The sequence below is a fragment of the Hetaerina americana genome, unplaced genomic scaffold, assembly GCF_022747635.1.
Source record: "Hetaerina americana unplaced genomic scaffold, ioHetAmer1.1.p SCAF_3, whole genome shotgun sequence".
Taxonomy (NCBI): domain Eukaryota; kingdom Metazoa; phylum Arthropoda; class Insecta; order Odonata; family Calopterygidae; genus Hetaerina; species Hetaerina americana.
This window is the reverse complement of record NW_027286874.1, coordinates 104625098-104651731: the sequence shown is the minus strand read 5'-3', so window position 1 is coordinate 104651731 and position 26634 is coordinate 104625098. Positions and strand designations below refer to the sequence as shown.

The 26634-nt window shown below is 38.2% G+C and overlaps 1 protein-coding gene and 1 non-coding gene across 2 annotated transcripts in view; one reads left to right on the top strand and one right to left on the bottom strand.

Annotated features, from left to right (window-relative positions):
* The window catches only part of LOC139690491 (uncharacterized), a 423344-nt gene that overhangs the window by 322526 nt on the left and 74184 nt on the right, over positions 1–26634 (top strand). The gene's annotated exons all lie outside the window — the stretch shown is intronic.
* Positions 9066–9147, bottom strand: TRNAS-GCU (transfer RNA serine (anticodon GCU)). The gene has a single exon. It is a non-coding gene; the product is annotated as a tRNA-Ser (tRNA).

The window sequence follows — 26634 nt, the reverse complement described above, 5'->3', positions numbered from 1 at the left end:
ATATGTAATTTGATTTTGATTTTATTGCAAAATATTTTACCGATGGAAATTAAACTTACACCATCAAAATTACCCTCTCCCGTTACCACTGCCAAGAAATGAGTACACTACCACATGCACTAATATTATTGAAAACAGGCGTTTATTAGCCAAAAAAAATCTATCCACAGATTGGGGCACCATAATTCTCATTCTTATAATATTTCACTCGAATATTATGCATTCATTTTCTCACTGTGCATTCAAGATCTCACTGTCAAGATGGTTCTCAGTAAATCTGAAAGAAGCAAACCAATTCTTTTCACCTTTCTTCGATTTCAGATTGCGTGGCAAAATTCTGTTTATAATGTTTCTGACTTCTTTCAGCAATTGTATTGCAATCGTATGAATATAAGCCATACTCTTTCATGTCATCACCTGAACTTCTTTCTTCTTAAGAGTACTGTAAATCGAGAATGGCCTGGACTTAGTCCTTCGTAAAATTTTTAACAGTGTTAGACGATTTGTTACTAGTGTATTGTATTTATTATTCATGTCGTAAACACTTGCGAAGTCTTGATTTTCAATTCAACAAAGCTCGTTCCTGTTAGTTTAAAGGTAATTTTGAGCTGATTATTTTTCTCAAGTTTTTTTCACGGATAAATTGCTTAGTTCCAGGCGTCATATGGTGCAATCCGAGCATCACAATGAACAAATTAAAACACTTTTTCCAATAGATATTATTTGAATACATTTAACTTGTTGATCAAATAAATATTTAGAGAAAAAGTGTTATTATTTGCACATTATTCTTTTCCTCGTTATTGTACCGATATACCGAATATGTACCAATATTGTACCAAGTTTTATGCCATAAAACCTATGTATATATATATATATATATATATATATATATATATATATATTTATTTATATATATATATATATATATATATAAACATAAGCATATTGGGAAAAACTAAAAATATACAATACAAAAAAACTACTGATAATACATGTATTGTCGGGCCAAAAGCATAATATTCATGACGTTCACTAATGGTATGTACCTAATGCTCTCGTATTTATTTTGTACTGCTGTACGGCAAGGAGCATAGTATATTGGATCCAGGGGACAACCATTTCGGACAGATGAACCTAAAGGAGTAGACTTATGAATTATCGTAAAAGACAAGGGAAACAAAGGAGGAAAGGGAGTGGTTTTTATGAGAGATGGAGCATAAGATATCACAATGCCGCAGAGCAGTCTTGGAAAGAGGCAAAAGCATTAAACGAGAATGCACCCCTTGGAGGGTGGATAAGATGATAAAGGAAAATTATGGATGCGAGGAAAAAGATCTGGAAGAGAATAAGATTGGGAGGAAGAGGATTTCGTTTCATTCTGGGGGTGGGAAGGAGATGGGCTCATATGGGGGGATGGTTCGGTGGGGGGGGGGAGTTGAGGGGGTTGTAGCAAAGAAAATGTCGGGAGGCAAGGGAAAATGGAATTAAGGAATGGAAAGAGATTAGGCGTGCAAATAACACGCCACGCGGAGTTTGGAGAATTGTCGGGAAGAGCGGAAGCCAGCAGTGGCGTCTGGAAAAGAGGCCCGCGCAGGCGAATTGAGGGGGGGAGGTGTGTGTGCATTACAAACGGCGGCATAAAAGAACCCCTTGGCTCAGAGCGGCGCGCCGTCTGCTCTGGGAGTGCTGCGTTTCAGGGAATAAGCGAGCAGCTCCCGACGACACTCTCAGAGTCTAAAGGAGGATCACGGAAATGAATGCACGGAAATAAAGTTTCCAAACTCTCCCGAAAATAGCTCCGACTTGATCATTTCAAAAAGAAATTAGGTATGTTATTAATGATGGATATCTGGCAGGTCAATCAATTCCTCCCACGGATAAACTTGTATGCGTAAACAGTAATTATTTCATTCTTTCTTGGAATCATTAAAGACTAAAGCTGCCTGTGAAAAATAAACTTTCCCGGTTCTACATACATGCACTCTTCATTCTACGCATCAAGTCAATCGCATTGGATTATGACATATTGTTATTGCGGCCATTATCGAGTCCTGGCTTCGAATTAACCTCAATGAATAATTATGATTAAATGAAACTTTTGTTTTAACCATATTATATTACTTTGTTTTGTTGTTTACTACTTGTGTGTGTATGCATATACATATATATATATATATATACACATTCAAACACGAAATCCCCCCAAACGGCGAATAAATACTCATATATACAGATGTTTCTGTATATATAAGTATACTACAATACTACTATGAGGGTACCTTCGGGTACCAGGTCTTCCTGGGAAACCATAACCGGCACAGGGAAAGGAACTGGCCCCCCTACACTGATGTGTGAATTTCACGTGCCGAATAGGGCTTAGTACTGGGTCAACTCTACCATCACCTACTCAACCGACCTTCGGGTTGATTACTGTGTTTATGGTTATATAGTATATATAAATATATAAATAAATATATATGTATATATATCAATGTATATATTATATACACAAATATTAATACATATAATACAAGCATGCACATATACACACATTCATACGCGTATACAACACATCTATGTGTATATAACCTTTTTATGAGGACGTCAAATTACGAAAAGCGTCTTTTCAAGGTAGTCAGAGAAATTTCATGACGGGAAATTGGATGCCACGAAAGGAATGTTTTCATTAAACATTTTGGAGGAAATGAAACCGCTTACCATAGCGAGCTTCTTGATTTAAGTGTCAGGAAATAATGGAGTTCTCCATTTGATCATCATTTAACTTTTATTTTTGCTTTATTGCCACTTACTTCCAAGCAAATACTTAGTCCTCCTTCTCCGGTTGCTGCGTGCCCTTCTCCATTTCCACCAGTGCTGAAGGCACCCCTCTCCGAATGACAACGGGCCTTTTCATTTCTGGTTTAATGGGTAAACACCCATTGAAGTGAAAATCAGAAGGCAGGATTGAAGGAAGGTGGATCGGGTCAAAACTCAGACGATATATGCATGAAACCATATCGCTAAAATATGCTGGACAGAAATAATTCGGCATTTATTACGCATAATGGTTTTGTAATTGACGATATTCGTCCCTGATTGTTTGTTGATTCAATTAAAATGGAATAGCCATATTATTATTTACCACAGATTAAATATTTTATTTTGTTAAAAATGTCAAGTTAAAACTGTACCATCTATTAGTATTTTAAATAATAAAAAACGATTGTTTCCTTCACGTGTGCCAATATGCTGTCATGAATAATATAAATGGCACTCAAATGAAAACTGTACACCCGCTCCAACAACCAGTCCGCGCACCAACAAGGAAATGACGCAACAACTGCGAGCAGCTGTGAGTTGCCGCTATGCAGTTTACCTACCACTACAATGGCACTATCGACGCGTAAGAAGCTGGTTTTTAAATGAGCTATGCGAAATGCGAAATACGTAAAGCTAACTTCTGTGGAAATGGGTTCTCAGGAGTGAATATTAATGGTTCATTCTATTCTTTCTATTGTGTATTGCGGAACTATACTCAATTACTGATGGACTAATTGTAATCATCAGGCTTAAAATCATTGCCTTACCTTCAGGTTAGGACTTAAACTCATATGCGAATGACTACGCTTAAACTACAATCTCAGATGTAATATAATATTGTAATTTAATCAAGAGCAAACTTAAAATTAGGAAACTGAGGATGTTTAGGAATTCAAATAAAATGAGTTTTCTCATCAAGAATATTTTTAGAATTTATCATAATAATACTGAAAATATGGTTTTCTCTGTTCCTAGAATTTGACAATTTTTGCAAAAAAATAATTATTTTCTACTTGCTATATCTAATATATATGTTCTCATGCTATTGCGATTGTTCTTTATTATAAAACCTATTCTGTATCTCTGGAAACAGAGATTCATAACGAAGTTTTCGGGCTTGCGCATTTGATATCTCTTCTTGTCTTTAATTAATTTTGCAAATATCCGGTATTTAATCGTCGTAAGCTAAATATTATGCACAGATAACTCGTCTGTTTCCTATAATGATCGTTTATCATGGCATAGGTGATTAAAAATAAAAGGTTACTTTAGTTATTTCTGTTGCCAACTAACGCACGAGTTAAGGCATGATGTTGTAATTATATGATTTATGTTAGACGTATAGAAAATAGACAAACAGCAATTTCGCAGTTAAAATTATTTCCAACCAAGGTTTCGCTAGTGTGTGGCATCATTACGTGATCACTTGATTTCACCTCCATTGGAGTTAAAGCGCTGACTGCAGATGTAATATCGAGAAATCTTCTCCATGAAATTATTAACAGGCAACGTGTATTCCTATTTAAACTGATCGGTGCAACTAAAAATTGCTCGGACTCCATATTGACAACTGGTTGTACTTGTTCAAGGAAATGTTGTGCTCTCTAAGTATCATTGCTTATCGCAACGGGAAATTATGGCCAGAGCATTTCAGAAATTCATTTAAAAAATTTGAATTCAAGGTTTTCCATACATGAAGAAAGGGCGAAGGAAAAATAATGGAATCTGAGAATCAGTAATCTGAGAATACCTGAGAATATGAGTTAAACGTTGACATGATATGAATAAGCGTTGAAAAGGAAAAGTGCAATAAAAATGGAATCAAGTTGTAAGCGTGTTGATTAATTTGGATGGAATCGGAGCGCGGAATGAATGCTTCGTAGTTTGGATTTCTGAAAAGGGAACGGACGGAGGAATCTCGCGGAAAGAAAATCGGATCCCAGGCAGAAGGGAAATCGACATCGAATTCAGTCTCTCTTCGGTCTTGAATGTCATTGACAAGATTTCTGGGCAGAAGTGGCCTCAAGGCTTGAAGATGAAAGAAGCTGTGCTAGGGTGCGTGAGTGCAAATACCAGTGCGCAACTGATGTGCGTTTACTTACGTATCGTGACCGTTAGAGTCGGGTCTATGTCGTCAAAGATGCATTTAATTAATTCGGGAGGTGGAGAGGGGAGAGGCATCATTGAGTTTAAATTTTCATACCGGATCTATTCGCTTGACTAGAAGTGTCCTGAGATTTGCAGGTGCAACAGATGGCAGCAAAGGACCAATAAAAGTGCTTATGTTATAGAACAATAATAATAATTCAGCTTAATTCGGGCGAGATTGAGACTGTGGCAATCCCTTCTTCAATCTAACCCTTCGTCAAATACATTCAATGAAAATATAATTACCTATGAGTGCTTAATTATATAAAAAAGAACTAGATAATGAAAATCGATTTGCAATGGATACGCGTGAGTACAAAGAGTGAGGAACGATATGCACGATTGTGGGAAAAATGTAAGAAATCATGCTTTTTTCCTTGACGAAGAAACCCACTGCTGGAAATACAGATTGATAATGCTATGTTTATAATATACTAAAGCGAAAATACATAACTAATTAAAGTAAAAATGAGGTAATGTATGAAAAATAAGAGATGAAAAAATAGGAGAACTGATATACACATATAAATGTGGAGAAAAATTAATTAAAATAAAACCACTGATTAATAGTGCAGAAATAAGAAATGTTAGAGAAAAAATATTGCTAAAATACGATTAAATGATAATTTTTTAAAAAATTAATTGTAACCCATCACAGGAAGTGAGATTTTAACAGTATGATTAAAATGTGAAGTGGATATTTCTGACTAATAGTTGTGTGAATATGATATTCCATTGAGCTCCTAAAGTGTGTTTTACTTGCAATTCTGCTGTGATTTAAGGAGTGTCTTATGTAAGATTCTTTTGAATGATGCAATTGAAGAAGCTTCCCTCAAGGCTGGACTGAGTTTATCTCAGCCGCGGCAAGCAGTAACAGTAAATGAATTATTGTAGATGACCGTTCGATGCGGGGGAAGAGGAAGGAGAAGTAACGTCAGGGCTGTAGGGTGGCCGAGGCAGGGTTGCCACGTTGTGCTGGGCCAGGTAGTCCGTTACTCAGAGAGCACTCGCAGCACCAACTTCGCGCACACCATTCTCTAGCCCATGTTTTCGGTCACAAGTCGATACACATCACTTTTAGGGATACTAAGTTCATCAGAAACCATGCGAACACTTAATCTGCTATCCCTGTTTAACAAAGCTTTCACTCTTGCTAGCTTTTCGTCACTTTTTGAGATCAAAGGGTGTCCTAAAGGTTCGGTTTGTTAAAATTTTCACTACCCTCCCAAAACAACTTGTGCCACTCATAAGCACCCGACTACCCATGGCGTAAGCTGCCTTGCGCACGTCATGAGTCTCTTTCCCGGTTTTTCCCGGTTTCACGCAAAATTTGATGGCCTAGCGCTGTTCCAATAAGCGGTTCATGGCTCAGCGTAACTAGGTCACGTTACAGAGGTTTCGCAAACTAACGATTCACACTCCGCATAGGCTGGGAGCCGACTGCCACCGGTCTCCAGCCTTCCCTGTGACCCTCCTCCCTCAAACCCAGCCAGAGAAACCTCGCCCGTCCATCCATGCGGGAAAAAATCATACTACATGTACTTTTGGGACAGACCTGGTATGTTTTGAAAATATTTAAATTTTAGTCAGCATAATTATTCTAAATCAGCATATTGTATCTATAAAATACTTACAATTGTTTTCCTTTTTTCAGGTAAGGAGATAGAGTACTGCTGAAACTCAGCAAAACTTTCAGAGGTGCTCGTGGGTAAGGAAACTTTTCATGTTAATCGAGTATTGACTAAATGATTCTATGATATTTTGCTGTTTGGCATGCTGTACTTTTTCTGCCCTGGGAGATAATATTATAGGTCTTACCGTGGATGTTATAAAATAAATTGTCCTATCAATTTACAGACCGTCATATTCACAGAGACGTACACTCCTTATTACATGCTTCACTCACTCCTCCGCGGAAATATAAAAGTTCAAAAAGAATTTTATAGATATTTTATGTGCTCTGGTGCAAAATTTTTTTATTCAGCTCAACCCTTTCCAAATATTATTCATTTACACCCTTGATACCCTCTGATAACTCTCAAACCCGATGAGATCAATGCGATTATTATAGCGATGATGCGATTTGACCCGGAAATCTCGCGAGCACGTTTTTATGGGGTTGCAAAATGAATGATTTGAAAAAATCATTTCCTTTGTATAAAAATTGAAAATATTTGCGTAAATCGTTCAAGCATAGCTGCTTTAAATAGTATGAGTATTGGGGTTAAGATAACAAACACATTTTTTACGCTATTTTAATTAATTTAGCTGCAAATACTTAGGTATGTATTTAAACAAGGATTTAGAGTGGAGACTAAACGTGAGGTACATTCCAAGAAAGCTTTCAAAACTCCACATTGGGTGATGAGATACCTCAAAGGGAGCGTTAGAGCAACTAAGGAAAAAGCGTATAAGACCCTGGTAAGACCAATTTTAGAGTACGCATCTCTTGTATGGGACCCATATGAAGAAGCACATATTACACAACTGGAGAGTATTCAAAGAAAGGCTGCCCGATATGTACAGGGAAAGCATAGGAGGATGGAGAGTTTGCCTGACATGTTAAAAACGCTGGGCTGACAACCTTGACAAAATAGAAGAAGGAAAAGAAGCAGACTTTGCGGAATGTTCCGCATTCTGAAGGGAGCTTGGGCAGATCTTAGGAAAGAGGCGGGAAATCCAAATTTTATATAGGGAGACATGTTCACAAATTCAAGGTAAAATGCCGGGCAAAAAGAACGAATAAAAAAATTTTCTTTTCTAAATAAAATAATTGTTGATTGGAACACCTTACCTGCTAAACTATTCGAGCCCTTTCCTAACAGAGTGTGCACAGAGTGCACAAGAAAATAAGTAAGGAATTTAAGTAATTATTTTTATTGATGTGTGGTGTAAAATTATATGTAACAGCTTTATTTTTTTTAAATTTATCTTTTTTTCCTTGCTGATTGATTGATGTTAATGAGATGGGGATTTTCTTTATTTTGTGAAAGAGATTTGTGTTTGGAAGTTCCCTTTAAGTGTAATTTTGTTTTACCGACTGATTTTATCTATTATCTTTTGTGATTACTTGGGACTTGTGTGCCACCTGACACTGTCTATCAGCACTGGTAGATTTTAATAATAATAATATAGTTTTGAAAAGTACCAATGGACATGGATTGATTTGTCCAATTAGCATATCCATCCTTGTGTTTTAAAGTTAATTGTTTTAAAACGCATATTTTAAATACTAAAAGAAATATAGTTTGATATCTATTTATGAAATTCAAGTTGACTCAAGTGAAATCTTGTTCCATTGCCGCGGTAAACAATGCCTACTTCAGCCCTATTAAGGATAAATGCATTTCTCAAGATTCCGAGATGATTCCCGCGTACTGGTGTCATAAATCCGATTGAAGTGCATATTTTAATATTCCTGGTGTACCACCTCTGAACGTACCTTAGTCGTGTTGGTAGCACAGGTGAGTTTTTATAAAAATTCGAAGAGTACTTTATCTCTTTGTATTCGATTATGAGAAATTTATTAATGATTAGACAAACATGGCATCATGCAGTACCGTTAGAGTTTAAGTTCCTTTATTTTAGATATTACTTAGGGATAGTATTTTTCTTATTTTTTTTATTTTTTTTTAAGAATTACGTAGTAATTAGGCAATTGTCCTGGTGGCAACGGTCAAGTTTGATTAATGATCACTCTTACAACGAACATACATGCATACACGCACTAGAAAAGCAGATAGGAGACAAAATATTCTTACATACAATGAAATTTCCACATCATATACAAGCAAACTTCCACATCACACACAAAATGCCGTCCACATCACATGCAAACAATATTTTAATAACTACTTACTTATTAATTCTAACCCAATTCTAACTACTACTTATTAATTCATTAATCTTATTCTTAAAACTCCTAAAATTGCATGGAAAAGACTCAAACAAACCGCCACGCAGCTGGTTCCAATCGACAATAGTTGTATTTAAAAAAAGAGTATTATTTCTTTTTTTGCGTTTTTATTTTGAAACTGGCTGTTTTTTGCCTTGAAGTTAGGCTTTTCTATCTCTTCGTGTGACACAAAAAACTTCGACGAGGATGGGATTCGAACCCACGCGTGCAGAGCACATTGGATTAGCAGTCCAACGCCTTAACCACTCGGCCACCTCGTCCTTGTTAGTGTTTGACAATTCCTTCCAGACGTCTTCATTGAATCGGAAACTGTACCTTTAGTTGACATTTTCTAATGAACAAAAACAAAATACGTGGACGCTCATCACAATTATGTCTATTATTTTTAGACCATGGAAGATTTGTCTTTGACGTAGGATGATAGCTGTAGATGTGAGAATGCATGGATGTGGGAATAGAAAATAATGGATAACGCCAAATAGAAGAGGAGGAAAATAGTTGAATGAGTATTAGGAATGGCGTGGATTTAGAGGAAGTTTGGCAGAAAACAAAAGAAAGGAGAAAGCTGAATGCAGAGCATATTGATTGGCAATCGTATGTTGAAGACTGTGATAGCGAGGAGAAAGTTAGGATGGAGAGTTCAAGTGAGGCAATTAGTAGAAATGTTGGACGGAATGAGGGAAAGGAGAAAGTATGCGGAATTGAATAAGAAACTTTGGTAGCGCAACGTTTCACATTTTCGTTTACAAGGAGAGACTTGTAAATGTAACAGTGTTAATTCTATGACAATCCAAAACCTATCCTAAAGGGAAGTCTAACAAATAAATTACAGCTACGTCTGCCCGATAAAGGATTGAAAAATCGTTCAATGACTCTGATATGGAAAGGAACTCGCTTGATTAAGAGTGTATTTTAGCCCTTAAAAACCTTAATCCCTGACGGAGGCCGACTGCTAGGAACGCTGCGTACGTACAGATGTCTAGGATTGATTGGTTTTGGAGAGGCACTCACCAATGTACGGATGGTCATTTAAAAACACGTGCACTTCTGTTCTTCTGGTAGTTTATTCGGCTGATTCAATATTTGGAGATCTTGTTCAAATTCAAGCACCACATCCGTTGGCTTTATTCATTACTCACTCATGAGGAATATGCAGCCAAATATCTTCCGTTTCTTTAACCTCCCCTTCTTGGAGAGAGAGAGTCCCTCCGGCGATATTCCAGTGATCGTTGATGACCTTGAGGAAAATTTGAAGATCATGAAATCTTCATGTTTTCTCATCCATCTAAGTTTTACACTCTTTGTGGCATCCCTCACGTTCAACACAACGTTCTAACGTTACAATTTAAAATGTTTCTTAAATCTGCGGTTGTACTTTTACATTATAACTTTCCCAATGTGTTCAAATGCATGCACGAAACAATGTTGTTGTTCTTAGAATTTCAGGTACATCGTGTACTCCATGCACTTCCAGAAATTGACATACCCCGGGGGGTTAAAATTTTCCGAATCTCACAATTTACTATTGAGATCGCAATCATATGCTTTTTTTTCAATTTTCATTTGGAATTATCCTTATTTTTAAGCATATATTTAGTATTTTTGTTCCTCTAAAATCACAGTACATTCATAATTCAGCAGATAAATTATTATTAGAAATTTTGCTCTAGTAAAACGACGAGGACATAAGCATGTTCTATCCGTCTTTTGTACCGCGCTGTAAAGAGACGAAGTTTCTCTTGATATTTTCACTGCAGTGAAATATGTATGTTCTGGCTAGTGCTTACCCAGGCAACAGTTTGACCACTGGTCAGCGTTTACATCGTGTACTCTTGTTGTCTTAGGTGGATATATTTGTCCGCGCATTCTTGTGATCCTGACCCATTCTCCCCTTTGCTTCCCTACCACACCCGTTGCCGTGCACTCCGGGTCTCCGTGAACGTGAAAGAGGGCTCATGTCTCCATTTCCCACCCACCCCAGGGGGAATGAATGGGCTCCTCCTCAACATGCGCGCCCCTGTACGACCAAGGAATGGGTTGAGAGCACACGCAAAAGCCGCTTAAGGGAGAGAGATGAGGCGGCGGCAGCTGCGCATGCTCTCAAAGCGGTGACTCTCGCCTTGTCCCTCCGCGGGAGAACTCGTGTTTGCTTTCGCCTCGCCCTCTTTAATAAGTTCCCGAAGCCATCGCGGCTTCCCAATTTCCTCCTTCGCGCGCAAAAGCCCTTCTCTTCTTTATTTTGTTCCTCTGGCGAGTGGCGGGACCCCAAACTCATCCGTGCTCTTAGATGAAATGCCGGCGTGATTCCTTCAGGCAAACTTGCATGTGCCACTGCCTTTAGCAAGTTGGATTGAACGATGCCAAGGATGTCGCGGTACCTTATATCCGTGCCCATGATATCCACGCAGAATTGAACAAGGAAAAGAAGGAACTAGAGACGCCGCATGAAAGTTAGGGAAAAACTTTTCTCTGCATCGCACCGAGCTGGTTTCGGTTCCGTTCGCAACATACGATTGGGAAATCGAAAAAGCCGAATGAAATAAAAGAAGGAGGATGGAATATTAAAGGAATTAGATGAAAATGTGCGAAGAAAGTTTTGAAGAATCAAAAAATAATGTTAAGCTTACACAAGTGCATGGTTCACTATTTCAATGCATATTTAAGAAAATATTGTCATCTTAAAATTGCGATAACTTTTATGTAGACCACACGTTGCGTGTAAATATTCGCACAAAGGTGTTTTTAATTACTTTTTGTAATTGTATCACAGTGTTTATTTGAATCAGCCACCTCGAGCCCATTTTTTTTCTTTTTTCTTTTTATGAATCGTACAGATTGCAACTTTTTTGCTATACTAGACCGTATCCTAGTTCATAGTTCATTGCAGTGTATGTAATTTATATATCATGCTGATAAATGTATCATTTACGTGCATGCATGCACTCGCGCACAAACTGTTTGCTCAATATGCCCGTGTATACGTGTGCATATCTAAGAGAGATTGTCCCCGTTTGTGCGTCGAATATAAAGTGGGACGAGTTGGTTGAGTGAGTAGCGGACGGGTTGGGGCAAGGAGGAACTGTGAGGATCGAAACGATGGGATGTGCCACGTAAGCCTTAGTCGGAGACGATATCGCACGCTGATTGGTCGAGGGGAGCCATGCTTCTTTTCTTCTCCCTCCTCTCCCCTCGCATTATTTCTGCGGAAATACGATGAATAGGGGAAGGGTGGATCGGTGGTCCGGAGACCCCATGACCTTCATCGTGACGAAGACAGATTGATAAGGCGGGCGTGGTGGTGACGGCGGAGAGACCCCCCGGGGGAGGGAGGGGGGGATGCCCCGGATTGATCCCCCTCGACTCGAGTGTGTGCGCGTGTCGCCTCTCTTTCTTCTCCTCCCCTCCTCAACAGCCTCCCCTCCGCTTCCCCGTTCCTCCGATGGCCTCCTTGGCTGGGCACGACACGGACCGACGGACGGCGCTAGACTCAGCGGCGCGAGGGCGGGTGGCTGTGGCGTCGGGGGGCGGGTGGAAGGGAAGGGGAGTTTGGGGGTGGAAAGGTCACACAGGGATACCCCACGCACACTGCGGGCCTTATTTTTCTAGACCCTCCAGTCCCCCCTGCCCCTTTCCAACCAGCCAGCTCTGTTTTCTTTGATAGATGATTGTTTTAGTGTTCGCTTTTTAACGTGAGCTTACCAAGCGCAGAATCATGCTGCTAAGAAATTTCATTCTCTGGACTGCTAATGGAGCAGAGTTTACTTATTTATTCGAATAAATATATTTATTACACACAAAAGTCTTATTTTTCTATGTATCATAAAGCGCTCAAATATTATTTTCTTATTGGTTTTTGTAATATTTATTTTGGAATGCTTGCTTTAGGTTTTTCAAGCCTCCATTGCACAGTTGATGCAGTTTTTTTTAGCTTTATTAGATTCATTCATTCAATTTTCATTCAATTTGTCATTTTTCTCGTGTGTCGTGTATATTTTTTTAGCTCAAAATATGGCACATAAATTGCCAAATTCGGATTATATTTTCTTCGGCAGTATCCTTACACTTGTTCAGGTTTTATGAAGCAGAAAATGTTACACTTTTACAATATTAGGTTATACAAGACAATTCATATTCACTATCCTTGGCTATTTTAGTGAGTTTTTCTGATATATTTTCCCGTGCTCGAATAAGTATTCCATATCTTCAGCCTTTCATTAATCAACTATGACTATTGTATATAAAGATTTTGATTTCGCAAGAGATGGCCACGCATGTCCAAAAAAATCATATGGCTGGAGTGGTAGTCTCCTCGGATATTGGGCTGGCGTTGGCAATTGTATATCTGCTTCGGGTAAATTAGGTCAGGTCAAAAACAAGCCAGCAATGTTTTCGCAATAGCCAAACAACACTAGTGAAACCTAAAAATTATAAAAAAAACATTCCTTATCTACCGTTTGTGTGCATTTATGATGTCATGTGTATTTACTTCATGAGTGCGTTGGCTAGAAAAGTCCAGCTATTCCTCCTTGGCGATCGAAAAGAACGAACACGAATTCCGGGGGGGATCGAGATGGTGCGGGGGCTAACGTACTGGCTTCCCACCCTGAGGGCGCGGGTTCAAATCCCGGCGGTGTTGAATATTTTTCAGAGGTATCTCGATCCCTACTTGAGGTGCTTTGTGGAGGGCACTTTGAGTGAGTACGCCGTCCGTCGGATGGGACGTTAAGCCGCGGACCCCTTGGCGCCTTTCGTAAAGAGTAGGCTAATGCCGACGCCGGGTTTCTCTCCACCCTTCATCCTTTCCTGTCCTTCCCCTATGGCGCAAATGACCTTAGCTGTCGGTCGCCTCCCCTCAAAACTACTACGAATTCCGGGTTCCACCCGGAATATTACCTTTGTCCATTCCACATAAGTGCTATGCATATGAAATTCTTCAACTGTAATTCGTAGAACGATAAGATTGGCGTACCTCTTTGTGAATCGAGAGCAAGGAACAGTATAAAGTTTTATTTGCATTTTCAACCACGCAATTCAAATACAGTAGTGCTAAAATGGTCTTTCTTGGCATCAGTACAGGGGAACTTCTTTTTTAAATATCTTCATTGTTTATTGTGGGTACTTATGAAGGTATTTATACCGAGGCAATAATACGCTAAATAAAATATCATTTTAACAGTATTGAGTTATTTATTTAATTGTTTACCCTTGTCTTTTGCTGATGAGAGGGTTCATGGCAATTATTTAGGTGAAATGTATTTCTGAGAGATTAAACCCTCTTCCTTAATATATTTTTAACATATCTGTTGAGTTGATTACTTTATTCATCTGTTGCGTTACTTCTACAAATAAAATCTTCACTATTAATGAAACACCTTTTTCCGATTAGTTTTCTATGCAATGAAAACTACTCCACAGATATCCTATTCGTTGGAAAATTGTACTATTTTCCGATCAAAAGGAATAAGCTTCCTCTTTATTATCTGTTCATCTTCGTCATAGGATGTCTCCTATATTTATCGCGTAATTTCGTCCCTGCAGGTTTTCTGTAAAAATAAGTATAAGACCGGAGCCAATCGAAGCGTATCCATTTTGTTCCATGTGACGTCCAGCACGTGTCTTTTATTGGAAATATGAGAATCGGATAAGGGGAGTGCCTACGCAGGGACTTCGGACGATTCCCTCGTTTCTTTCAAGTCGCCCAATGTCACACGGGTCAATTGAGAGGACCCCAAGGGGTCGAGAATAGCAAAGTTTTGGTGGAAAAGGGAAAGGATAAAGGCTTTTGCCTCCCTCTATTACCTTCATTCCCCACCCTCCACCCCCATCTCTTCATTTTTCCCACGTCAGCTGTCATTAATTTCTGTTTATCACATGTCTTCCTTTCGTCAGGTGGATTTTGTACTTGGATGAGTGTCGGAGCACTGACGTCACACTCTAATGCCCTTGGCATCCACATATCCGCGCAGAGGAAAAGATTTAGTCGCTTTATGATGAGTGAAAGGAAGATGGTGGTGTGTGCATTTCCCAAAATCAAATCAGGTGTAATGGACGGTGGAAGATGAATTATGGTGTATGAAGGATGAATTCAATAATGTCAACGCTAAATCTAAATGATTCTGGCTAATAATGTGCCTGTAATAATGTTTTCTAGCTAATAAGGAGGTGGTCCATTCTCTCAATTGATTTCTAAGTACTAATGCTGAATTTTAATGTTTTTGGTATACTCATGGGTTGATACATAGCAAATATCTGCAATGGGATTGGATAAACTTTTACTGCTTACCACTATTCAAGTAATCTGAAGATTCACAGCTGTCGATTTGCGGAAATGAATTTAAACTCTAGTTTTCGGGAACATTTTATTTATATTAGGTCAGGATTTCGAAGAAGAACTAACTATATTCAAGCATCTCGAGCATTGTGACATTTATTTCGGCCCTATATAACACCGAGTTATATTCATATTTTCCTTTTAAGATGTGTTAACTGGTTTTTTTTAAATTAGCTGATTAGCCCTTTCATCCTTAAGGGAAATTCGTAGCGGGTTTTAAAATAAAAATACAGTCCTATTGAGCATTATGCCTGTAAAAGTGTTCTGTTTATCTATTTAATTTAAGTGAAGCTTTCTTTAATTATTTGGGCTTAGGAAATGTTGCTCCTTTGCAAAATGGGATACTTTTCTTTCAATAACATTATTCTTATTTTGTATACTAGTCGCCCTCCGATTCCTTAAATCCTACATCCATTCTTTACATTGCTATATTATTTGCGTTTGGCATCATCCATCCGAATTCAAATGCCTCTCCACCACAGCCTCCAACATGCCTCTTCCCTTCAATTCTTCGTATTTCCCTTCGTTCGCAATATCAATCGTTGCTTTCCCGCCTTTTCCTGGCCTACAAAAGGATAAGACACACTTTCACGTTCCTCGCATTTTTCTTCCCGTACAATCTCCTCTCCTTTGGGAATCTCCGATGAAGGATCATATTCTGAGCGGCTCTCGCCCGTCTACTGGAATCACCCGCCACTATTTCCATTACCTTTGGGAGAAGAGCGTTTCCTTTGACCGGCTCGGACCTATAATCCCCCTCCAACGGCCTAACCCCAGACGTTCTTTTTTTGCGTCAACAGATGTGCCTGAAGACGCATCCCTGAGAGGCGGCGGCGGTGGCGGCCCCTGCCCTCCTCCTCCCCGCCTCCCGTCTACGCCTCCTCGCCTCTCACCCCCCCATAGATATATTCTCCGCAGATCATTGCTTTCCATCACTCGTCTCCTATCACACAGAAATCAGCATCTCCTCCCACGCAGAAATTCCACAGTCAGGCGTTTTTCATCCCTCCACACCATCCCTCCCTCCCTTCCGCAGAAATCCCTCATTCCTCCGTGGTTTTTGTTCGAGAGAAGGATGACACGCCACTTCACGTAGCTCTGTGTTTTCGCACGATTCCAGTACGGTTGGCACAAACCTGAATCGCCCCAGCGGTAAATCGTGTGGCATTCAAAAATCAGGCGATCCCATTCAATTTGAATACTGGCTTGAGGAAACATGAGCGATGGTGTGGGATCAATTTTAATTCGCAAAACTTCGTTCACCCTTATGATAACACCATTCCCCCTCTTTTTCTATTTCAGCTTTTACGAGAGGTGGTCTTAATTATTGTTTTCTTGAAAATATTCGGGAGATTTACATGAGCGAGTGGTTTCTCATGATGCTTCAGAGGAAATATTTTATAAATGTGTGTATAAAATATTTTACTTTATAATTTATATACATATATATATACATACATATACAATATATATATATATATATATATATATTGTATATATATATATATATATATATATATATATATATATATATATAAATATATATATATACAATTGTGGGCTGTGGTAGTCCAGGGGGTAGAGAGTTGGACTGGTGACTCCCGGGAAAGGAACTGGCCCCCCCTACCCGTATCTGTAAATTTCACACGCCGTCGGGTTTAGTACTGGGCGAACTCTACCATCACCTACCAAAACGACCTTCGGGTTGGTTAATAACTGTGTTTATAGTATGGTGTATATATATATATATATATATATATATATATATATATATATATATATATATATATAACACATAAACTATAAATTAAATATAAATGTATACATATTTATAACTTATATAATTTAGGACCCGAAATCCTTCTGTGTATTTTTGTGGCCAGGAAATATCTCCCTATCTTGGGCGATCCATCATTGGAAACAATTACCTTATATGAGGATTATGGATTGAGGCTACATGACTGCCTTTTTTGAGAACGTTTTGTGTTAACGCCTTAAAATATTTCTAATTCCTCCGCTCAACCCATTTAACCCAGACGTAGAGGGTTTGGCCCCAAATGAAGAAGAATATACATGGGGGAAAAGTTTATTGCAGCTCAAAGTACAAATTGCTAAAGTTCTTCATAAGAGCCCCCTTGTGCATCAACACCCCAGTACCAGTGCCTCCGCCAGTTGTGGTATGCTTCCTATAAGACATTAACAGAACCCTCGTTCAGACGCCTACTCATGGCCTCTTTGATGCAATCCAGTGGTCCAAAATGGTACTCATTGGGGTTATGCTTCGTCTTATTCAAAGGACCATGTCCTGTACCAGTAACCATCTCTTTGAAAAAAATCGGGTGACTTAGTTAGTGGTCCAAGAGGTCAAAGGCAAGATTGTCACACAAGCAGCCTTCCGACAACACCTAGGGGACCATCTTGGCACACCTTTCTCATGGCTGAATATTCTGTAGGAATTCACTGTGGTTTTCTGAATATTTCATTCTTCTGCTAACATCCTAATACTTCAGGGTCAATAAGAATTGATTATATGCCTCACTTTTTTCACGTTTTCATCACACTGTGTTTTCGATGGATTTTCAGGGCATACTTGTACCCTCATCTTTCAACCTCCTCGTTACCCTCCCAAAACATCCCGTGCAACCAGAAAACCATCGTTTGGAATATTTCTCTTACTCCATAAGCATTCTTAAACATGGCCATGGTCTCCGAACCTAATTTTCCAAGCTTAATTAACAACTTTATCATGTCATTTCTCCACGGATAGTGGCATCATAGATTCGAAACGTGACCGTCAAACAGGGGTCCAGTCTAGCAGCAATTCGCACACTGCAAATTCCCACAGTTAACTGACGTGGGTACCATTGCTTTCCCAAGATCTCCCATTACCTTTCCAACCACAAATCACCACCCACTTTAGCCATCCTTATTGGCGGCAAAAAGTCAATCAACTTCCTTTTAGGACGGATCCTGAAGGACACCAGAACCACCTATACTTGTGCTCGACCATTCCCAAGCGTCGTCTCCAAGATCGTTCAAGCTTTACTGGTTTATGTAAAATAAAAATCTGCTCAAACATGTCGAAAGGATACAAAATACTCCCGAAAATAAGTTTAAAATTCTAAACAGCTAAATCATTCACATCAATGACTACAGTTATTAAATCTTAACTTCTAGCGTAGATACTGGTTAAGTTTACAAATTGATGAACAATATCAATTAAGAAATCAAAGAGTCTTGTAACCTGATGATGACCCTTGAGCTTTGAAACTAATTTCACTTGAATAAAGGGCAGTGGAAAGAAACGTTGTATTCTTCATTCAATAAACATGAATTTCTACAAAGTTGAGCCGGGAACAATTGAATTAGTATGATCTAAAGTGAACATTTTTTCGTTTGTTTTTGCCTAATTCTTAAGGCATTGTACAAAATAATGGTTTTTCTGGAAAAATTATAATGTTGTCTAAATCCATACAACCGATATGAATGATCTGAGCAGTCATATTCATTATAGGCGTTATAAAATAAAGACGTCTAGGCCTCAATGCCACTTCACCAAAATCAGAGATCCCCGTACACTAAAATCGTAATCATTAACCGTTGTTTTTCCAGTTATTTCGTATTGCTCTTCCATTTGGGCGATGGCAGCTCCACCTAATCTCAAATTACTATAAACTACTAAAACAATTCAAAAAAATATTTGTTTTGGTAAAACAATGAAACACAGAGTATCCTATTGTTCCAATATGTCCTCTGATGTAATTCCTTTTTCACTCTCCATCAGAAATCTTCTCCACCACAGACTTCAAACAGATTTAAAGGTCATTTATTTCGAACTAAGAGTATTCCTAGTAACTCCGTCATTGACAGACCTCAACTGCTATCTCTGATAAACATGAGAGTACCTTCTCGACCTATCCCTAACCACCCCTTACTCTATACGCCCGTTCCTAGATTACACTTCATTAAGCATTCGCTCTTCTCCCACCTCTCTTCGCTCCTCAATTTACTTTCGATCATAGTCCTGATCCGTTTTCCTTATCCCGAAACACCCTTACGAACCAAGACCTATCTCATTTCTCAGATAAGAAATTAGAACCTTCTATTCCAATAATTGTCAATATTTTGCTGCAACTGTTCCCGTTAATTGTTAGTGTGCATTTCTTATTCTATGTTTGGTTAAAAGCACCACAATTAATCCGAAAAATTGCTGTGTGTGGCCAATTTTTTCTAAATGAAAATAAAAAATAAATTGGAATATATTAAGGGCCAATGTACGATCACTTTTAACTGAAAAAGGAAATGTGGAATAACTGTAACGGTTAAAAACTTATTCTCTCTACAATTATTGTGTTCAATATTTACTGGTTCCAAGCTTGAATTTAATGGCTTGACATTTTGAAATGTTTTCTGTTTAAAGAATGATTTAAACACACGTTTTTCGGTAACACCTAATTTTGCTTTTATTAAGAGATACCAACTAGTTCCCAATATCAACATATTGACCAAAAAATTTAATTATTTATTTTATATATATATATATAAATATAAACATATATATGTATATATATACATACACAAATAATTGCGTAATAAGTTGTCATTATTGAAGATTGGTCTATTTATTTCACCTTTTGTACCGGTTAGAACAAAAATGTACAAGGGGTATAAGTTGTGTACAAACACTAATAAAAATAATGTATATTTTCAATGAAATATTCGTGTAATATAGTGTTCCATGATCAATCAGATGTTATCGATAATTGTAATAATATTTGTCAAAACTCAATGACGCAACCTCTTTAAAGGAGGCTAACGTCACCGTGATTAACGTTGTTTATGTCACGAATATTTGAATGGTAGTTGTGCATATAATTTAAGCTAATAATCCATATTTCCTTTTTTCATTTTGTGTATACGTACTCCTGGAGGTGGTAAAAATGGCAAATCATTTTTGCCAAGCGTCATTTTGCCAAGGTCTTCGTTTCCCTAAAAGATAATTATGGCAAGGGTTTGTAAAAATTGTGGTGTCATTGAATAGGCAGTTAATATTCTAATGACTTTTAATCGTTCCTTTTAGAAAAGTTTATTAAAATTTGTTTTCTCCTCACAACATCAAAATTAAATTTGTACTTCAATGATATATTTAATGTCACGCCTTATTTGTCATTAAATCACTGGCAAACATTATTTCTTTGAATTAAAGTAGTTTACAGGTTATTGTAAAAAATTATGTTTAATATTTAGTTATTATAGTTTATTGAATATGGACTTTCAAAACGTTCGAGTGCCTAAAAGTTATTGGTAGCAAACATTAATTTCTTCTCTAAGTTAGCAAATACTACAGTGTTCAGTATAGCGTTCGATCATTGTGTAACTCTTAAAATTATAGTTCGTGAAAACTATCAATTTAAATGACATATCCGAAATTTGAAAAAATAATAAATTTATTTTATTTGACATAAATAAGGACTCCTGAATTTCCTTACATTTTACTTAGCCATAGAAGTTTCATCCAAGTTGTATTTAGTTTTTATTATCAACTAATGTATTCTAAACAAGTTCAAGGGGCAATGCCTAGTCACAATGACATACCGGCTCCCGTTAGATCACCGAATGGAGGTTATATGTGTGACCTTTATACTTTGACCTTAGTGCTTTTGTTCCCTGTCCGAATGTGGAAGACAAGTTAAGCTAAGGCTGGCACAATAAACCAAGTGGTTTACGTAAGTGCCCTAGACTCCTGTCAAAGGCCCCACCCACCATTGCAGCAATCAAGCAGGTCCAATACGGTACCTTCTTAGCATACGTCTTCGAAACGGAGAACCTTCTGTTTTATCCCTGCCGAGAAATAGGGCTTTCCAACATTTTGAAGAAGACAGTTAAGGCGTTTGAAATTGACGTAAATTAGTGTATCCAGTAGTTTCATTAAAGAGAACTTCAGCTTTTTGAGTTCATTATTTCAGATATCATTCATTTCTCTGTTATCCTACCAATTTCTCTTCATTTGAGTTTTGTTTTTCTCCACCAATAAGAGCTGAATGAAACTCATTACGTCATAATAACTTGATAGAAAATATGTTAAAGTTAAGTAAAGTTCGTTTAAACTGCGTTATTTTCCCCATGAATTTATTCATTAATATTATATTTCTACACTCGAAGAAAATTATTTTTTTAAAAATTGAGTATCAAATAACCATGAGTATTTTGTTGTAAAATTAAAATTACTAAATTGTATTTGAATGGAATAATACTAATATGATCATCGTCAATGATGCAGTTTCCGTTTTGAGATTCCAAAAAATTCATGAAATTTTTTGAACAAACCAAAACACTTTTCTTCTCATTTCCTCTATCTCTCTAACTTCCTACTTCCATTCAATCTTCCCAAAACACGCACTGTCCTCTTTTGCCTTTTCCCTTGCTCTTCATTTACTTACAAAGGTACTTCTCTTACTTAATGTATGCAATGTATAAAAAAAGCTGTTTTAAGGAACCAATCTCATCTTTCATCCTTTTCTTGTCACTGACTTATTCCATCAATGAAACAATAATGTTGAAATTAGTTATTCTGCTTGGTAGATTAATTATTTAATTTTAAAAGACAGCACACATTAATCCAAAGCACATTTTGTGATTTTTTTAATATGGCCATAGCAATGGACATTCATTAAATTTGTATTACGCTGTAAAATATTTTTTGGGATCGCAAGGGCATTATTGAGTAATTATACTAATGGTGGAACATAAAACGGATTTATCAGAGATCTCTGGTTTCGTTAGTTTAGGTACCGCTCTGGATTTGAGAAAGGCTGTCCGGAAAAACCGCAAGGGAAAACGGAGGTAGATGTTATATTTTAAATTCAACTAAAACAAAGCCAGATATTGTAAATAAGTTTTCTTTCTATATCGACATTTTATTTTATTTTCCAAATATTGGTTAATAAATAATTTTAATATAAGACAACTCCGTATAATTGTCGCCCATTACACAGATTTGTCTAAAAGCAACGGCTTTATCAAATAAAATTTTTGCAAAACATTTTTTTCAAATATGGTAATTAACAAAGTATTTTTTTGCATAATTTTCTTTGGTAGTTTTTAGATTCCAGGCCAGATCCTCTGAGCTGAAGGGAAAATACATTAATAATTACATTCATTTTCTTACGTAACTTATTCATTATCAGACGTACACTCACGACTCGCGAATGGACAACCATTAAAAAATGATTTAAACTGTTGGGTATTTTTTCCATTTTGTGGCATCAAATTTCCAATATATTTCGTATATTTCTTACTTTGAACCATTGCATCATTGTAGGTTGCCATTTTTGGTCTATTTAAAGCCGTGCGGCACATTCAATCAAGGAATGTATACTTACTATTTACTTTGGCTTGCAAAAAATCCCACAATTTGATGCATAAATATGCGATAGATAAGCAAGAAATACTGCGTCTTTAATGTAGGTGAATGCTTGCGAGACTGTTATCTTACACGAAAAATAATTGCTCGAATCCTCCTCAGACACAGGCTTCCATCTCCTCCGTCCACTTTTTCCATTCCCCCGCACAAGCTTCGTTCGATCTTACCCTCACTGTCTCTTTTCATCGAAAGCCCCTTCAAGCCTTGCTTTGATTTCATCCTATCCCTAGCCTTCACCCTTGACCATCACTGCCTTTTTCCCAATATCCTCTCTAGTTGATGGACGTGAGATACGTGTATTTTCTCGACCTCCCTTTGCGCCCGATTTATGAAATAGGGGAACTCACGGAACGGGAATATGTCGGCGAAGATCGAGAGGAGGGAACGGAACGGGGGAAGAGAGAGAGAGAGGCTCGCTCCGTGGGTTTCCCGCCCTTCACTTCTCCAATACCTTTCCTTCCCCGGGGTGACCCAAGGCTCGGTTTTCGGGCCGCTTTTATTTCCCGGTGCGATCCAGTGCGAAAGGACGATTGAATGAACCCTCTTATATTTGATGGCGCCCGTAAAGCACAGCCACGGTGAAGAGGGTGGAGTGAGGGAGATGGAAGGGAGAGGAGGGTGGGGTTGTTGGGGGCAAGAGGAGAGGGGACGGTCGAGAGGAGGGGAGGGGAAGCAGTGGAGGGGTGGAGTTGGTTCCCGAGGAGTAGGCAAGGACCCCCCGAGGAATATTCTTCTGTGTGTTAAATGGATGCGATCGGTCCACCTCCTTTTTGTGAGTGGTGGGGAATTTATTTCCTCGGTCCGTGAGGAAGGGAAGAAGAATGAGGGAGGCGGATGGGGGAATAAATTTCATCTCGCCTGCCTCCAAAGAAATCATTCAATTTTACTGCTGCGAGTGCAGCGCATAATCTCTTACAATATACGAGGGTCATCCGGAAAGTAGTACCCGTTCGTGAAATAAAAAGACAAAAGTAAATATTAACAAACATAAAAAATTTTATTTGAAAGAGGATACTTTAAACTACTTCTCAACATAATCTCCAAGCAAATTAAGGCATTTGTCATAACGTGTGACAAGTTTCTGTATTCCTGCTGCATAGTCCTTCGCCGCCAGCTCATTGAGATACGCGAGGGACCCATCTTGCACAAATTTTTGCATAATGCAGATGGTGTTTAACAATTTCATGAACAATTGTTCGAGAAACACTGGGAAAATGCTCACAGATGTCATCAATTGTGACGCGCCGATCGTTCCTCACGAATTCGTCAACTGAGCTCACCAGTTGGTCTGTAATGACAGACGGTCTCTCCGAACGCTCATCGTCGTGTGTGTTCCCCCTCCCCATGTTGAAGTTGCGACACCACCGCCGAACAGACGACTCGTCCATTACATTGTCTCCATACACCTCCTTTAATTGGCGATGAATATCACATGGGCGAACGTTTCTTGCATTGAGGAATTTAATCACTGCCCTCACTTCACAACTGGCGGCGTTCTCAATTTTTTTAAACATTGTAAACAATCACAGAAACAACACAGGCAATGCTAGCGTCACGCAACTTGGCTCAGAGAAGGCAGACAAGCCACTGAAGCTATCTGACCTCGTCCAGCGGCTACTCGCGTCGTCAGCACTTCATGCGGCACGAACGGGTACTACTTTCCGGATGACCCTCGTACATTATAAACGCTTTCCAGTGGCCTTCCCCGAGGAAAGCCTACCTTGGCGTCCCCACGCACTCTACTATGACGTCAGCTACGAGCTTAATAATCGGATTTATCATTTTTCCTGACGTTGTTAAAAGTGTCGCTCGATGCAAGGAGGGGTGCATAATTTTTCTCGCTTGCTCGGTCTCATTTGAATTCTTGAGCTCTTTTTTTTTAATTAAAAAACGGTGAATATTCATTTTCTCCTTTCTGTGAAAGCAGTACATTGTTTCTTCAGGTTGTTTAAATTTATCAAGATTTCACTTTACCGCACTTGATGCTACACGTTCTTAATGGAAATGTAACTACCTGAAACACTTTGGGGACAAAATAAATATGGAAATTAGGGATATTTGTGTTTTTGCTGTCCAAATCCAGTACTTAAATGGACTTTGAATGTCGAGTTGTGCTCAAAAAGTGAATTCTTAGTGGATATAGCCGAAAAAAGCTACTCAGCACTCTCGGGCAAATCATTTGAATCATCGGCCTTTCAGGAAATGGTTTAATGAATTGAACAGATTGTTTAGTTTTGGATAGTCTTTAGAACATTCATAATCTTTTTGACCTTGATTCAACAGTAGGCATGGCAGATCAGTAAAATGTTTTTTCCTTGGGATTTTCTGGCCGCTAATATCTACATTGCAATGAATTCTATTTAAGAAATCAAAAGATAACATGGCGGTAGATAAACAAAGTTGAAGTTTGATCGCAATTTTTTTCAACCATCGTTCTCATGAAGTATGAACCCTCATTTATCAGTTGTGGGATTACATTTGCCAAACTTAAAGGTAAAGTTTGAGGCGTGGTAAATATTGAGAATATTATTTTCAACTTATGGCAAATGATAGGGGCAATTTCTTTTAAATTTCCTGGGATCGTTTCTTATCACTTTCAAGACACTTCGTTTAGCATCCTGTGAAAGCAAAGTTAAGTGGTTTGGATGGAAAGCAATATGATTGATACCTAGGAAAGAGATATGAAGGCCATCATCCTTTTGAACACGCCAACTCTCCCTCTCTCTCTCATACTCTCCTGTTTCTGAAGACGAGTTTCTCAAGTCCTCATCCCAGCCGTTTCCAATGTGTCAGCTCGGGTGGAAGATATTTCATTTTGGTTGATATTTAGGATTTGGCAATTCTTCTGGGAGGATATGTTTATTGTAACTAAAGCGTGATATATTGCGATACTGGCGATGTGAATTAATGAATTGTCTGCTGACTCTCCGAAAAGAATTCTGGCTGAAACGAGTGGTGGGATGGAAGGGAGCCGTTTCGTTTGCTCCGCTACCGCCCAATCACCTCCTTCGCCACAGCGACCGTAATTAAAGAGTTGGAGATGGGGCGGAAATGTGGTATTAATTTTCCGAGGCAAGCTATTCATATGGACAGAAAAGTACCAAAATTGGAATTTGAGTTCCAAGCTGAGGATTGTTACAACGGTCTACTGCTGATTGTTTAGTACGTTTTTACTCGTGTAAAAGCAGTGCTAGACATAGCTACTATGTTTTGGTACTTGTTGGTTTTAGTATTGTTTAAAATCATTTCATTTTATTATTGTTATTCTTGACCACCAGTCAGGTAGTGAAATTTCAAAGAAATCACTCTTCCTCCCCTTCTTTAAGAATTGTGAATGTACTCAAACAGAAATTTTTAGAAAAACGCAACATTGTTGAATGAATTGAAAGTGGAACATTGTGTTAAATAAAAGATTTGAGGGTGATTAGTGTAAAAGTTATGCTATTGAATTGTTTCAACTCTATTTTCTATCTGTTCATTTAATGCTTTGTCTAACCTCCAGTTCTACATCTACATCCATTCAATACCCCACAAGCTGCCACAAGGGCGTGTGGCGGGGGATGTTAGGGCACTACCCGTAATTAAGAAAGAAAAATAACCGCATGCAAAATCCTTAAATTTATACAATCCACTTACAAAACATGGTATGCATTCATGCAAAAACCCTTAAAACCCACACACATGCAAACACACGAACTAGTAACTAACATACAGGTTAAAACCTGTACACATGCATCTAAAAATATACCTGATATCTTTGCAATGTTTAATTTTGTGCCGACTTGTAAATTCAATGTTTTTGATATTTCTTAAATTACTTTATTTTACCAATGAATTATAAAATTTTCTTTAGTTCATAACTTTTCTAGATATTTCGTACCACACCTTCATATTGCATCTCCCTATTGCTTATTGCTATGTATAGGTACAAATTGAAACTAAGACGGTAGCAAAGGTGTGGTTGAGCTAACAGCGACAGCATTATGAAGCCAC